Source organism: Myotis davidii, unplaced genomic scaffold (assembly GCF_000327345.1).
Source record: "Myotis davidii unplaced genomic scaffold, ASM32734v1 scaffold461, whole genome shotgun sequence".
Taxonomy (NCBI): Eukaryota; Metazoa; Chordata; class Mammalia; order Chiroptera; family Vespertilionidae; genus Myotis; species Myotis davidii.
In genome coordinates this window covers 790361-806818 of record NW_006295825.1, presented here as the reverse complement: position 1 = coordinate 806818, position 16458 = coordinate 790361, and the positions used below count along the sequence as shown (strand labels likewise).

General features: G+C 42.1%; 1 long non-coding RNA gene across 1 annotated transcript in view; it reads right to left on the bottom strand.

The window, feature by feature from the left end:
• Window positions 1-206: 206 nt before the first annotated feature.
• Window positions 207-16458, bottom strand: part of LOC107184237 — an 18538-nt gene continuing 2286 nt past the window's right edge. Inside the window, exons 2-3 of the long non-coding RNA XR_001515065.1 lie at window positions 16276-16418; window positions 207-500 (exon numbers count right to left, since the gene is read on the bottom strand). This is a non-coding gene — a long non-coding RNA (uncharacterized LOC107184237). The remainder of the gene's footprint in view (window positions 501-16275; window positions 16419-16458) is intronic.

Genomic DNA, 16458 nt, shown 5'->3' with positions numbered 1-16458 from the left:
TATGAACCAGGAGGTCACTGTTCAATTCCTGGTCAGGGCATATGCCCAGGTTGCCAGATCCATCCCCAGTGGGGTCATGCAGGAGGCAGCCAATCAGTGATTCTCTCTCATCATTGATGTTTCTATCTCTCTCTCCCTTCCACTCTGAAATAAATTTTTTAAAAAAATATGTATGCAAATAACCCATGTATTCATTCACTCATTCATTCATTCAATACATTTTTATTGAAAATCTAATTGTACCAGACATTGTCCTAAGCGTGGGGAACAGTAAACAAAACAATGTCCTGTCCTTGTGGAGCTTACACCCAACGGGACAGATAGACAATAAACAAGCACATACATGATTTATACATATTTTACACATACACATCTATAATGAGATGAGTATAATAGTAGATTCTGGATCCCAACTGCCTTGGTTCAATCCTGCTTCTGTCAATTACTAGCGGCAGAATCTTCGGGAAGTTATATACCATCTGGTGTCTCAGTTTTCTCATCTGTAAAATGGAGATAATAACGATACCTAATTCACAAGGTTGTTATTAAGATCAATTATGTAAAGTATTTAGTGTTTAGACCAGGCACCTAGTCTGTATTATATGTGTGTGCCATTAATATAAATTCCCTACTTACCAGGTAGAGATAAATAACAAATCAAAAATAAAGATATTGAGAGGATGAGGGTACTATTTTAAACTGGGTGGTGGGGGAAGGCATCTCAGAAGGAGGGGACATTTGAACTGAGACTTGAATGAGGCGACAGTACAAGCCATGCTAGTTACCAATGAAGTGCATTTTAGGCAGAGAAAATGGCAAGTAGAAAATCCCTGCAGTAGGACAATGCTTGGTGTGACAAAGAGCATCAAGATGCTAAGAATGGCTAAAGCAGAGGAGGGGGAAGAAGGACTGGAGATGAGACTGGTGACATGGCCATGGATTGATTCCTTGTAGGCCATAGTCAGGGTCTTGAATATTATTCTAAAAGTAATGAGAAGCCAATGGAAGGTTTTGAGAAGGGAGTGACAAAATTTGTTTGAAAATCTTCTGGGTATGTAGGACCCTCAACAAATTAAAAATCATGCCTGGCCAGTGTGACTCAGTGGTTGAGTTTTGACCTATGAAGCAGGAGGTCATGATTCGACTCCCAGTCAGGGCACATGTCTGGGTTTCAGGCTCAATCCCCAATAGGGGTATGCAGGAGGCAGCCAATCAATGATTCTCTCTCATCATTTACTAGAGGCCCGGTGCACAAAATTCGTGCACTCGTGTGTGTGTGGGGGGGGGCGGCCTCAGCCCAGCCTGCACCCTCTCACAGTTTGTGGCAGCACTAAAGATGTCTGACTGATGGCTTAAGCCCGCTCCCCGAGGGCTCCTGAACTGCAAGAGGGCACAGGCCGGGCTGAGGGACTCCCCCTGCCAAGTGCACGAATTTTGTGCACCAGGCCTCTAGTATATTTTATTTAAAAAAAACATAACAAATATTGTACGATTCCATTTCTACAAGGAACCTAGAGAGTCAAATTCTTAGAAACAGAAAGAAAAGTGGTTATCAGGAGCTGAAGGGAGGAGGATATGAGGAGTTGTTTTGCAAGATGAAAAGAGTTCTGGAGATTGTATAACAATATGGATGTAACACCACTAACTGTACACTTAAAAATGGTTTAAAAATGGTTAAGATGGTGAGTTTATGTTAGTTTTCTTTTACCACAATTTAAAAATATATATATTCTGTATGGGAAATAGACTGGTGGCAAGTAAGACTGAAAGCAAAGGAGCCTAGATGTTAGTTATCTATCACTACATAGCAAACCAACCCCAAACTTAGTGGCTGAAAACAACAACCATTTCATTATCTCTCATGATTCTGTGAGTCAACTGGGCTCAGCTGGGTGGTTCTTTTACTCCATGTGATACAGTTTGGGCTGTAGTCCTAGGAGGGTGCAACTGGCTGAAATGTCCATGATGCTCACTCACATACCTAGCACCTTCGTGGGACAGTGAAGAGGTTGGGTTGAGCTGGGGCACTGACTGCTGGGCCTCTCTCACTCCGTGCAGTCTCTGGGCCGCTCCCTCTTCACGTGGCCTCTCCAAGTGGTCTCTTCACTTAGTCCCTCCAGAAGAGTAACTGGATTTCTTAGAGGTGGCTCAGGGCTCTCATGAAATGCACAGAATCACATCATCCACCTTCTGCTAATTAAACTACTCACAGAGCAGCTGAAATTCAACACTGCAGAACCACATGACTACAGGAGGCCCGGTTCATTGGAGGCCATCTTTGGAGACTAGCCTTACAGAATTGCTGCAGAAATCCAGGTGAGAAAGGCAAATGCTTAGACCAGGATAACAGCAGTAGAGGGAGTGAGAAATGCTTGATTTGGAATAAGATTTGCTGATGGCTTAGACATGGGGTAAGAAAAAGAAAAGGGAGTCAAGGATGAGTCTAAGTTTTTGGTCAAGGCAACTAAATGAGTGGTGTTGTCATTAATCAGCTAGCAAAGTGTCACCAAGAGAGTGGGTTTGGAGTCTTGGAGTCAAATCCCACCTCTTTTGTTTATCACCATATTATCTTGGTAACTCATTTTCTCTGGGCTTCTACTTCCTGATCAGGAAGATATAAATAATAATACCTGCTCACCCAGCTTGTAAGGTCATCATGGAATCAAATGAAATCTTGTAGAGGGTGGGGCAAACATAGGTTTACAGTTGTTCATATGGAAAAATAATACAGTAATTAATGAATAATAATACAAGAATAAACTCTTTCATGTACTCACAACTGCAAACCTACTTTGCCCGACCCTGTATGTAAAAGCAATTGTCTTGCGTTTGTTATAAAATGCAGTGGCCGCCGAAACCGGTTTGGCTCAGTGGATGGAGCGTCGGCCTGCGGACTGAGAGGTCCCAGGTTCGATTCCGGTCAAGGGCACGTACCTTGGTTGCGGGCACATCCCCAGTGGGGAGTGTGCAGGAGGCAGCTGGTCGGTGTTTCTCTCTCATCGATGTTTCTAACTCTCTATCTCTCTCCTTTCCTCTCTGTAAAAACTCAATAAAATATATTTTTTAAAAAATAATAAAATGCAGTGGCCGGAGGAAAACCACACACCTTGAAATCAGGAAATCTGGTCTCAGTTCCAGGTCCATCTTAGACTTGCTGTAAGAACTTAGGCAAGTCATTTAGCCTTGCTTTGTTTCCTTATAAAAATAAGGCCATAAGATCTGCATTCCCTGTACCAAAAGCATTTTTGGAGAGTCAATCACAGAACATGTAGAGCATTTTGGGGTGTTTGTTGTTGTTGTTTATCAGATAAAGTTTATTTAGAAAGTCACAGAGGAAGAAGACGTGAGCAGTAGAAGAAACGGGCTCAGGAAACAAGTTATAGAGGCAAAAGAAGAGCCCTGGAGCTTAGGAGAGAGAAAGGTAAAGGTAAGGCGCCTCGGGGGAAGAAGGGAGGAAGGGAAAGGTGTGGGCGTGCTCCCAGGAGGGAGAGCATGCTAAAGCATTTTTGAAAAGTTATAATATAGCAAATGGAAGGTATTATTATTACATCACTAATTACAGATCCAATATCAAGGCTTGGAGGGGAAAAAGCAACAACGATAGGGTGGAGTCTATAAAAATCCCCCCTTTCTCATGTGACCCAGGGGTTCCAGGCTTGGCTTAAGGAACAACCAGGGGAGAATACCATTCAGAGCTGCTGTAAAACACAACCCATAATTGCAAGTCAATCATACACATGGCAATAGAGTTGTGAGTTATTCACAATAATGGAATACAGATAACAAGCTTATATTTGTAGCCCTTTGACTCTGAGGCAAACTCTTTTGTTGCTTGGTGTGCTTTTCAATGCACTGGAAAACGAGAGGGTGAAAGCCGCAGGTCACATCCTGGAAGCAAGGAAACAGCAGCACCTGAAGGAAGAAAGGCCCAAATAAACATCTCTCTTCAAAGGCGAGTGTGTGACATCTGGGGCCAAGCCAGGTTCTGGAACTCAGACCAAGGACAGCAGGACAAGAACTCCAATGTCCCCAGTGGTCACAGAGAGCCTCTAAGGTCTCGTCTGAAAGACACCCACACACTGGCATTCAATTTATTCTCTGCAGAAGAATAAAAGACTGAGTCAATACTGCGAGGAAATAAACTTGGGTTCTGACTGAGTCGGAGCGGATGGTTTAAACACTAACCCGGCCCCTTCAGGCAGGGGAGCACATACACGCTGAAGGACGTGGAAAGCAGTCATCGCCTCTTGAAAAGAGTGCTTCTGTTTTCATTATCATTTAAGGCTGTAGTCGGCGTTGAGCGATAATAAGAAGCAGGCATGGGGGGAAAAAGCACCCAACTCACAGACATACACAATAAAAATGCTATTATAGACTTTTGTGAATATAAATAGTTTTTAAAATGAGGCTGCTAAGACTGGCATCTTAGATGCTCCCTGAAAAAGAGTCATGTTTATATATTCCAAGTTGCACCCGTCACCAGTCTCAGCTTTCGACCACAAAATGGACTGGGTAATTTTGGGGTGAATGAATATCAATGCAGGCTGGTTGTGTTTGGCAAAGAAGGGAGATGCAGATCAAAGTGAAAGGAACACAAAGGGCGGAGAAAAAGCACTTGATGCCCAACAGGGGAAAACTGAAAACAAAGGGATAGGAAAAATAAAAAGGAATAAGGACGTGTTTACTCAGAATCCTGTTAAATAATGCACCCTCTGTTGTACCTAAGTACAGGCTTCATTTGGAGATTTTTGTCTTGGCATTCAACAACAATCCCAAAGAGTCGGGTGCCAACTTCTTTGCCTCCCCCAATTCTGACAAAAGCATTGCAGTAATTAATGAGTATTCAATAGAAGCATAATAATATCGCTGCTGGCATTTCTTTTAACAGAGTTACTCCATACATACATGAGCTCGTAAACCTCAAGGGGAACTAGTTGAAAGGGGGCGGGGGGCACATTGTAACTCCATTGTGAAGGTCAAGCTCAATTTGAGCAAGGTAAAATAAGCATAAGGAAGGACTTCAATGGTGGAGCGTGGTAAACCCTGAAAGCATAGTCAAAAGAGCTTGCTGAGCTCTGGCTGGTGTGGCTCAGTCGTTAAAGCATTGGCCTGCGCACCGAAAGGTGGTAGGTTTGATTCCCAGTCAAGGGCAAGTGCCTGAGTGGCAGGTTTTTCCCCTGGCCCTGGTTGGACAAGGGCCTCATGTGAAAGGCAACAAGTCGAAGTGTCTCTCTCACATCAATGTTATCAATGTTTCCCTCTCTCCCTCTTCCCCTCCTTTCCACTCTCTCTAAAAAATCAATGGGGAAAAAATATCCTCAGGTGAGGATTTAAAAAAAGAGAAGCTTGTTGAATTTCAGAGGTGTGGGCTTCCTGAAGACAGAGATATAGACTAGAGTAACTACTACATATCTTTCAAGTCGTTCAATTATAAAACACTCAACCAGGCAAGGATGTGTGATGGGTGGTCTACCAGATCGGAGACTACTGACCACCAGCTGGAGGAGGTATGGGGGGCTTGCAGGTCCAACAAGTCAGCAACCACTTACTGGTGTTAAGCCCATGGAGTGTGAGTGAAGGGATGACCATGTGCAAAGATCAGCTGAAAATGGAGAGCACTGTCTCTAGGTGCCCCATCAAGGCCTCAAAGCAGGACTCAAATCAATCTGCTCTTCCTGCCATCTCCCACTGGACCTCCTGCCACACTTGGCTCTTTTAGCAAAGGTATCACTGATATCCTAATTTCCAGCCCAAATCCAGAGTCATTCCTCCACCATGATGTTGCTGTTCCTCCTCCTCCCCTGTTCATTACAACCTGTCTAGCCCGAAGTCCTTATGCCCCCGATCTATCCCTTCTTTTCAAGTTCCTCTGCCTTTCCAAGGTTAAGCCATTTCTCCTCTACAGGAACTTCCTTCCCAGTGTCCCTTCTGCTCTCATTTCCTTCTTGTTCCAAATCATCCTGATATCACCTCCAGATTGATCTTCCAATACACTACTTAGATCATACCATTCCTCTGATCGCAAACTTTCCAGGACTCCCCATTGCCTATGCAACAAAGCCCAGGATTGGTTATCCTGTCATTCAAGATCCTCCACAATTCTGACCCAGTTCCCTGTCATGGGCCATTTTCCACTGCCACGTGTCTTCTTGGTGTTTCACCTTCTGTTCTGCTTAGACTTACTGCTTGGCCATCCGCTGGCCTGAAATGATATTTCTCTTCCCTGAAGGTATAAATTGTACATTTATAGTCTCTAAGTGTATTTGGCAATACACTTCCAAAGAAACATCCACTGGGCAAATCATGGCTCATTACCTGTGGCATTTCATGTTTTACATAACACTGCGCTGTTATTTAATGTTTGCCTCTTTGTGTCTTCCTAATCAGACTGAAAGCGCCATCCATGTCCATTTTGTGTGTGTGTGCCCTAGCCTCGTGCTCTGAACAGAATAGGTACTCAATAAATACGTATTAATTTAGGAGGGGAAAACCTTAAGAACATTCTTCTACACAGAGATCTTGAAAGTCAGCAATCTGTTCTGGAAATCACAGAAAAGGACTGCCTTCCCAAAGGCTTCAGCCCCAGCTGAGGCGACACTCTCTACAAACCCCCTTCCTCTCACCTCCACAGCTCAACTCAAATTGAAAATTCAAGAATTTCACTGGAAACACCGGACAAGAGTCAATGCAGACCCCTATGAGAAAAATTCTGCAGCGGTCCTGGTTCCAACCCAATAATGATGAGACTAATTTTGGCTCATGACATAGTAATCCCTCAGTTGGGGTCAGGAGGACAGGTTCTGGCCCAAGGGGAGCGAAAACATGTTCATGTTCCTCTGGGTGCACACACGCCCGTCTGCACAAACTCAGACAGACGACATAATCATCCTCAGCCGAATTTTGAAACTTCGTTCCCAAATAGCCTGTGGAATTGAATTTCTGATGTGAGTGCATATATGGATATGCATTTTCCATTACTTGTTTAGGCAGACTATAAAACATCACTGTAGAGGAGCCACCAATTTATGAACTGGTTGCATGCTTCAGGTTCATTTGTTGGCTGTTTGGAACTTAGAAGGCATTTTTTTCCTGGAAGCAAGGGTGTGCACAAGCCTACTTAACCCCTAATGGACTGTACCATAATATCACAAAGTGATTTTTTTATTCTATTCATCAGGGGTTTGCAAACTCAAATGCCTATAGTGGCCAGGTAGGCAATGCAAATGAGGAGAGTCAGGTCAGGAAAATAGAAAATAACAGGGGCTGTGCTGCGCATGTGTTGTTCATCTAAAGGGAGCGCTGCTCCCCAGCTCCAGTGGGTGGCTGCCATGGGAGAATGCAGGCCCAATGCAGCAGATCAGGAGAAGCCAAAAACCAAAATTTTATGTGAAAATAGTTGGCAACTAATTTGAAAAAAATTTTATACACACAGTGCAGATGAAACAAGACTCATCAGTGGACTAAAATTGGCCCATGCTTGCAACCTCTGCTCAATAATGTTGCTTCTTTGGAAGAAAAGCAATTTAATTTCTGTAAGTCAATACCAGGGAAGTAGTTCCTCTCTTTTGGCAGTGTGGGTGGCTCTTCCTGGGCACTGGGCCCAGGTGAAGGCTCTACCTTGCATGTGAGAGAAGGCTAATGTAGCTAGTGCTCTAAGAACACGAGGCTGATACAAGGCCCCTGTCCTAAATCTAAGCCCCTACCTGGCCCTATCACCGAGTTGAGGATATGACCTTTCCACTCTGTTCTGAGTGTCAAGATCACTTGTTAATAGAGTATGTGTAAGTTAGGATCTGCCCATGTTTTGCTTTTGTTGTGGTGGTTATTATTGCTCTATATTTTGTATGTCTGTTTTTTCTAATTATTAATGTTACATCAGGTTCCCTATAGAAAATTTGGAAATGTTTCCCTCCCAGAAGCAATCGCTATTAATAATGATTAATTTTTTCAATCGTTTCTGTTTTAATTTTTTCAGGTTACACAAGTGTAGTAGGTTGAATGATGCCCTCCATTTTCTACCACCCCAAAAATGTATGTCCTTGTCCTAGTCTCTCAAACCTGTTAGTGAGATCTTATTTGGAAAAAGAATCTTAAGGATCCGGAGATGTGAAGGCCATCCTGCATCATCCAGGCGGGGCCTAAATCCAATGACAAATGTCTTCATAAGAGATTCACAGAGGCCCTAACCAGTTTGGCTCAGTGGATAGAGCGTTGGCCTGCAGACTGAGGGGTCCCAGGTTCAATTCCGGTCAAGGGCATGTACCTTGGTTGTGGGCACATCCCCAGTAGAAAGTGTGCAGGAGGCAGCTGATCAATGTTTCTCTCTCATTGGTGTTTCTATCTCTCTATCCCTCTCCCTTCCTTTCTGTAAGAAAAATCAATAAAATATATATTTTAAAAAAAGGAGATTCACAGAGGAGACACACAGAAAAGTAGGAAACAATGTGACCATGGAGGCAGGGATTAGAGTGATGGGGCTACAAGTCAAGGAATGCCACAGCCACCAGCAGCTAGAAGAGGCAAGGAAAGGATTCTCCCCTAGAACCTCGCAGGGGTCCTCAAACTACGGCCCGCGGGCCACATGCAAATACAAATATTGTATTTGTTCCCGTTTTGTTTTTTTACTTCAAAATAAGATATGTGCCGTGTGCATAGGAATTTGTTCATAGTTTTTTTTTAAACTATAGTCCGGCCCTCCAACGGTCTGGGGGACAGTGAACTGGCCCCTGTTTACAAAGTTTGAGGACCCCTGCTCCAGAGGGAGGGAGGTAGCAGACCTCGGACTTCTGGCCTCCAGCCCCGGGAAAGAGCAAATTCCTGTTTTAGCAGTTGTGTGGTAATTTGTTACATCAGCCCTAGGAAACTAATACAATACATAAATAAATGGTCGTAACTAATTCAAGCAATACAGGATTATGTTAAGTAAAAAGGATTATAATCTCCTATGTGCCATACAAATCCTTCTGTATTCCCCATGAATAGTAACTGTTTAGTAATCAGCTGTCTAGGCTTTTTCCTATGCATTTGACACATTATTTGCATATGAACATATTTATGTATTTTGTATCTTTTAAAATAAATGAGATCATGGTATTCTGCTACTTGCTTTTTAAAAAATTCAGTATTTCTAGGGATTATTTGCATGAATGTACACAAATAACTGCCTTATCCTTCTCACTGACTGTGGTATATTCTATGAACACAGCCTAAGCCATTGCTTTTACTAATTCTAAACTTCCTGATGTAACAATATTACAATGATAAGTCAAAGTTGATTTTCTTCAGCAACTGAAGTTATTTCCCCCGTTTCAATCTACACATTAAAGTGTGTGTGCGTGTGTGTGTGTGTGTGTGTGTGTGTGTGTGTGTGTGTGATTAGTTCTGTTCACCAAATATTTCTGGCTCTCTACACTAGGAATTGGATGTGACCAAGTGACCTGCTTTGGCTACTGATATGTGAACAGAAGTAACTGGTGTCATGGAAGTTTTAAGAGCAAGTATACAATTTGTCTCATTCCTGTCCCCTGCCAAGCAACTGCAGAAGCATGGCAGAGATCAGGCTAGGTCTCTTGGGAAGGATGACACCGAGCAGAGGGACATATGATGTGAGCCAGAAGTAAGCCTTGATTCTTTTAAACCACTGAGATTTGAGGGGTACTTGTTACTGCAGCATAACCCAGCCAATCATAACTGATTTTACATATATGTGATGTATATATCATATATGTGATGTATATATCATATATATGATGTATCCACCTCATATACATATAAATATGCATACCTCTTATTCGTCTAAAATTGAGGAAAGACTAAAACAAGTGGCTTGTAAAAGAAAAGCATGGTTTATTATAGCCTGCTCAGTATTAATCAACCATCTGATTAGCAATACACTTTACTTCCTGTTTAATCATTTATCCTTTCTACATTTTCACTAAGATGATGAACTTAATGCTAAAGGAAATGCAACATGTTTTCAATGTCACAAATATCACACTAGTCATAAATAGATAAATATGTTTGGTGGGTAAGTAGGTCCATGGCCTTGCTTTTAAGTTTATAAATATCTCTATATTCTGTATCGATCAATGAAGCAATGGGTTTAATGTCATTCTCCATTTTCTGTACTTTTGAAATAATGGTGCTCTGTGGGTTCAATAAACAGCTCTTCCTCTCTCTTGCTTCTGGATAGGGAGACTGGCAGGTGCTCTTCACTTTAAGGAGGGAGATAATGCTTTTCTCTGATCAACAGTGATGCCTTGAGCTTCTTTCTTTCTTCCCTTTCTTTCTTTCTTTCCTTCCTTTCTTTTTTCTTTTCTTTTCTTTTCTTTTCTCTTCTTTCTTTCTTTTCTTTTCTTTTCTTTCTTTCTCAACAGCGATGCTTTGAGCTCCTTCCTTCCTTCCTTCCTTCCTTCCTTCCTTCCTTCCTTCCTCCCTTCCTTCCTTCCTTTTTTAGAGAGAGAGTGAAAAGAGAGAGGGAAAGACAGAAAGAAACATCGATGTGAGAGAAACACATCGATTGGTTGGCTCCTACACACACCCAGACCAGGGCCTGGGCTGGGGAGGAGCCCGCAACCAAGGTACATGCCCTTGGCCAGAATCACACCCGGGACCCTTCGGTCCGCAGGCCGACGCTCAACCCACTGAGCCAAACTGGCTAGGGCATGCTTTAAGCTTATTAAAAAACAATATTTGTAGAACTGGAAGAAGATCAAAATGCCTTCAGTTCTCCAAGTCAAAAAGATAAGACCTTGAAGGCTAAAGTGGCAAACATAACAAGAGTCTCATTGTTTCAATGAAAGGTATCAAAAATCCAGGCCTTTTCTCTCCTGGGCAAAAGAATATTTTTAGATGTTAAAATGTCAGGTATAGCCGAAACCGGTTTGGCTCAGTGGATAGAGTGTCGGCCTGCGGACTGAAAGGTCCCAGGTTCGATTCCGGTCAAGGGCATGTACCTGGGTTGCGGGCACATCCCCAGTAGGAGATGTGCAGGAGGCAGCTGATCGATGTTTCTCTCTCATCAATGTTTCTAACTCTCTATCTCTCTCCCTTCCTCTCTGTAAAAAATCAATAAAATGTATTTTTTTAAAAATGTCAGGTATAATAGAAAAAAAATGTAAAAAAATCCCTCCTGCTTTTCCCCAACCAAACACACCAATCAGAGAAGGTTCCTTAATCACAGCTCTGACGCCATCACAATTCTGTATGGGAGATGGGCAGCAAACACCAGCAGCTAACCAGTCTCCCAGGTTTGAAAATGGCAGCTAGCCACCCAATGAAGGATGCCTCTGATGATGACATCCTTTTTAAATTTTATATTTAAAACTCAAATCTTCAAAAAATGCCAGGCTTTCTATCACCTGTCACAGTGGGTTTTGAGAAAGGATTCTAATCTGGGGGACTCAGCTTCACTCCTCTTAGGTAGGAACTGAGGGGTAAAACAAAAGATGGTTTTTACCCACAAGACCCCGACACACACAGCCCTCTCCAAGCTGATCCTGTGTTAGCAAAAGCGGCTAGACTCTATGCAGTGATTCCTAAGTGAATCTGGGCCCAGTGTAAATCATTGCTACTTAAGGTTAATAGAATGTGGGTTTGTATTGGTGCAGTTTTCTCCCCCTTAGCTTGAACTAAGGCAGCATAAATCTATCACTCATTTACTTTTGCTATAGCCTCTGGATTACTGGCTTAGTTCTCTCATTTCTTTTTAAGAACATCACTTCTGCTGTTCTCAGATACTTACTAAATACCATAGTTTTAAATATAATTTATTGAGAGAAACTGTTTTTTATAAATTATTACGGTAGTGCTATGGTCTGAATGTTCGTGTTCCCCCAAATTCATGTTGAAACCCTAACCTCCCAAGCTGATTGTATTAGTAGGGTCTTTGAGATATGCTGAGGTCATGAGGGTGGAACCCTCATGAATAGGATTGGTGCCTTAAAAAAAAGAAAAGAAAGAAACCAAAAAGATCCAGAGCCCCTCTGCCATATGAGGATAAACAAGAAGTCTGCAACCTAGAAAAGGGCCCTCATGCAACCATGCTGCCACCCTGATCTCAGACTTCCAGCCTCCAGACTGTGAGAAATAAATTTCTGTTGCTTATAAGCCACCCAGACTATGGTATTTCGTTAGAACAGCCTGAATGGACTAAGAGAGGTAGGCAGGATTCTGAGATGGCTCCCAAGATTCCTGTGCCCTGGCATACACCTACCACCTCCAGGTTATTCAAGCACTAACCTAGATGCTGCTGTGAAGGGATTTTACAGATGCAATTAAATTGCCAAATCGGTTGACCTTAAAATAGAAGATTATCCTCAGTGGTCCTGACCTAATCAGGTGAGCCCTTAAAGGGACTGGGTTTTCCTGGGGAAAGCGTGAGAAGGCATGTGGAGGGGCCACATGGCAAGGAACTGCAGGGGCCTCTGGAGCTTAGAGCTGCCCTGCCTGACAGCCAGCAAGAGAACAGGGGCCTCAGTCCTTCAACTGCAAGGAACTGAATTCTGCCAACAACCCCGTGAGCTTGAAAGAAGACCCCAAGTTCCATAAAGGGATCAGCCCAGCCAACACCTCGATTTGAAAGCCCTTGAGGAGAAGTCCTAATGTGGCCATGCCCAGACTTCTGGCCTACGGGAACTGAGATAATAAATGAGTGTGCTTTAAGCTGCTACGTCTGCAGTCACTTGTTATGCAGCAATAGAAGTCTATTACAAGCAGATATAACATTCTCACTGTGGCCTAAAATATAAAGAAAGTTAAGTATAAATGTAACTTTAACTTTTAGCCCTCATCCCTCATGCTTCTTCCTTTGGAACAAAATACAAAAGTGTCGTTTAATATGCCTTTTACTTATTAAATAAGTTAAATTGAAAAGTTTAATACTTTGTTTATCCAAAACCTGGAAGGTTTTCTAGAAGTTAGGATCATTGTTAAGCACGCCTTATTCTTTAAGCCACTTTTCACAACTTTTCTATTGTAATTATAAAGTTTTATAACTCATAGTCTATCTTTATAAGACATAAAATGGGAATTCACTTTCCCAAATTTAAACATATGCAGTAAGAATATAGCAAATAAACAGGAAACCTCCTTCTAATACATTCACCCAAAAAAATGACTAATGTATCATGGCTAATATTCCACTGGTAATAATAATCCTAAAAGATAAATGAAAATTTAATTTCATCAAATAAGATCAATATGAAAAAATTAAATGACAAATAGTAATGCTTCTATTTTTGAATTATAAGTGGCTCTCCCTATAACTGAATTTTCTTCTAGTCTTACTCAAGATTTAAAGTATTTTTATTTTCTGTATTAATCAATGAAGCTTAGTTTCTAATTAATTTTGGAGCATCTGAACCTTTAAGCTCCTGGATAAATGTATTGTTTAATACTAACGGGTTTTTTTCCTTTTGTTATTACTGAGATTTGTTTGTCTCAACTAATTGGATGTATTTTAATGATAGTATGCAAAAGGCCAAGTTTCAGCTACTCAGATACCAGTACAAAAAGGAGTTCAGCTGAAGAACCCTTCCCCTCCACCAAAAAAAAAAAAAAAAATTATATATATCAATAAACAGCGCCCCTTAGTGGAAGAAGAACAAAATTATTGGTAGGTTAACAGTACAGTAACAAACTTGCTGAGATATAAAATTGATAAGTACAAAATAATTTTCTCTTTAAAAAAATTAGAAAGAGTTAAGCGGAACATTTTAGATTAATCATTGCAAAGTGGATTATGGGAATTCATAGCATCTTTAGAAAGCCAAAAGGGAGCCACTGTATCTGCTGGGGAAAGTGAAAATCTAGGCTTAAGAGCCTTTAACACATATGAAATTAAATTATCCCTAAGACAAGTAGCGGACTAATCTCAGCAGCCGTTTGTCCTCCTGTGACTCTCCCACTGAGCTAGTACACAACTGAAAGGAAGCTGATTCTTCAGATAAATGGGGTAATTTTAGACACGTACATGACTCTTTAGAATCATTGACTTGTTAATACGGCCAACAACATCTGTCCTGCTAGCTGTATTTTATAGTCAAAATCACTAAGGCTCATGGAAGTTAGGAAAGCAGTAGGGTCACCCTAGCGTAGTGGTTCTCAACCTTCTGGCCCTTTAAATACAATTCCTCATGTTGTGACCCAACCATACAATTATTTTCGTTGCTACTTCATAGCTGCAATGTTGCTACTGTTATGAACTGTAATGTAAATATCTGATATGCAGGATGGTCTTAGGCAACCCCTGTGAAAGGGTCGTTTGACCACCAAAGGGGTCGCGACCCACAGGTTGAGAACCGCTGCCCTAGCGGGTTTGGCTCAGTGATTGGGGCGTCAACCCTTGGACTTAAAGGTCCCAGGTTTGACTCCGGTCAAGGGCATCTACCTCGGTTGCAGGCTTCATCCCCAGCCCTGGTCCACGCATGTTAGGGAGGCAACCAATCAACATGTGTCTCTTTCACATCTGTCTTTCTCACATTGATTTCTCTCTCTGTCTCTCCCCCTCCTTTCCACTGTCTAAAAAAATCAATGGAAAAAATATCCTCAGGTGAGGATTAACCAAAAAAAAAAGAAAAGAAAGTAGTGGAGTCAGTATTTGAATGGCACTGTTTCCAGTTCTCTAACCCTAAAATAAGTGGGTTCATCCATGGCCCACCATATAGAATGTGCTCCATTATATAACTCACTGTTTACTAGCTGAAAAGTGTAATGACTGAGTCAACCGTCTGAGCTCTGTAGCCAAACTTTTCGGAGTCTAACTCTAGCTTTGCCACACACTGACTGTGTGACTTGTGTCTCAATCCTTCTGTGCTTCTGTAAAATGTAGTTGGTAACAGTATCACAGTCAAGGCATTGTTTTGAGGATCAAATGAAAAAACATAAGAAAAGTGCTTAGAACAGTGCCTGGCACCTGAGAAACGCTGGTGTAATTAGCTGATACTGCATACATTGACAAGCTGTTCAAAAAGTTGCAAATTCTAGGATGAATACCAACTATCAACAACAGTAAATTACTTGGGAGAAGTAGACTTTGGATGCAAGCAGAACATCAATGTTTTTACTTGGCATACTTCAGTACTGTTGGAATGTGTCGCAACAAGCATGTTGTACCATTGTAGTTTTAAATAGATAAGTCAAGACAGAATATTTCAAAGCCTGCTTCAGTAATCCATTCTAGCCCTTGGAGCTCAGCTTCCAGAATGCCTTTTATAGATTTAACCTCCTTGTCCTCTTAGCCCTTTGTACAGATGTCCTGCCCTCTGTAGACTAACCTTTTGATGAGACCTTTTGATTATAATCCAGTGGTTGCTGATGTCTGCACTCCCAGAGTGCATCTGCACAAGGCATGCAAATGTTACAGACTCCTGCAGCGTAAGCATGCTGGTGCTCAGCCTGAAAAGGGGCTGCAGTCATGCACCAGGGAAGCCGGGCCACCACTGCGATTTCCATCAGCAGCAGAGTGCTGAAAGCTGTCACAGCATTCTGCTATCTGGGCACCAGGCTGTCTCTCTGCACTTAGATTGACAGGGAAAGAAAAAACTGAAAAGAGAGGCAAGCCACCAAGCATCCTTCCCATGTGTCACTGCCATGGCACCAAAGCCCCAACATAACCGGAGCACAGAAGACCACAGCTGCTCTCCCACCTCCTAGAGCAGCGGTTCTCAACCTGTGGGTCGCGACCCCTTTGGGGGTCGAACGACCCTTTCACAGGGGTCACTTAAGACCATCGGAAAACACATATATAATTACATATTGTTTTTATGATTAATCACTATGCTTTAATTATGTTCTATTTGTAACAATGAAAATACATCCTGCATATCAGATATTTACAATTCATAACAGTAGCAAAATTACAGTTATGAAGTAGCAACGAAAATAATTTTATGGTTGGGGGTCACCACAACATGAGGAACTGTATTAAAGGGTCGCGGCATTAGGAAGGTTGAGAACCACTGTCCTAGAGGATTGCACAACTTAGACCTGCTGTCATCCTTGAGCAGCTTCATCGAGACTATTTACTATCTACTAAGGGTGTGTTTTTTAAAACAAATAGTCAATTGTCGCGGCATTAGGACGGTTGAGAACCACTGTCTTAGAGGATTGCACAACTTAGAACTGCTATCATCCTTGAGCAGCTTCATTGAGACTATTTACTATCTACTAAGGGTGTGTTTTTTTTAAACAAATAGTCAATTCTCTCCTTTGTAAATAGGTGTGTATCAGCGAGGGTAATGCTAGCTGCTATAACAAAAGTTTATTTCTCCTTACATTAATCTTCTGTGGATGCTTTGGGTGGGAGAAGCAGGGCTCTGCTCTGCACAGTCCTTCTGAGACCCATGTTGATGGGGGAAGGAGAGGGCTTGCTGTCTTCAATGCTGGCTTCCAAGATCCCGTGCGCTTCCAGCATCTAGCTGGTAGAACAGGAAAGAGGAGCCTTCATGGGGGGGGTTT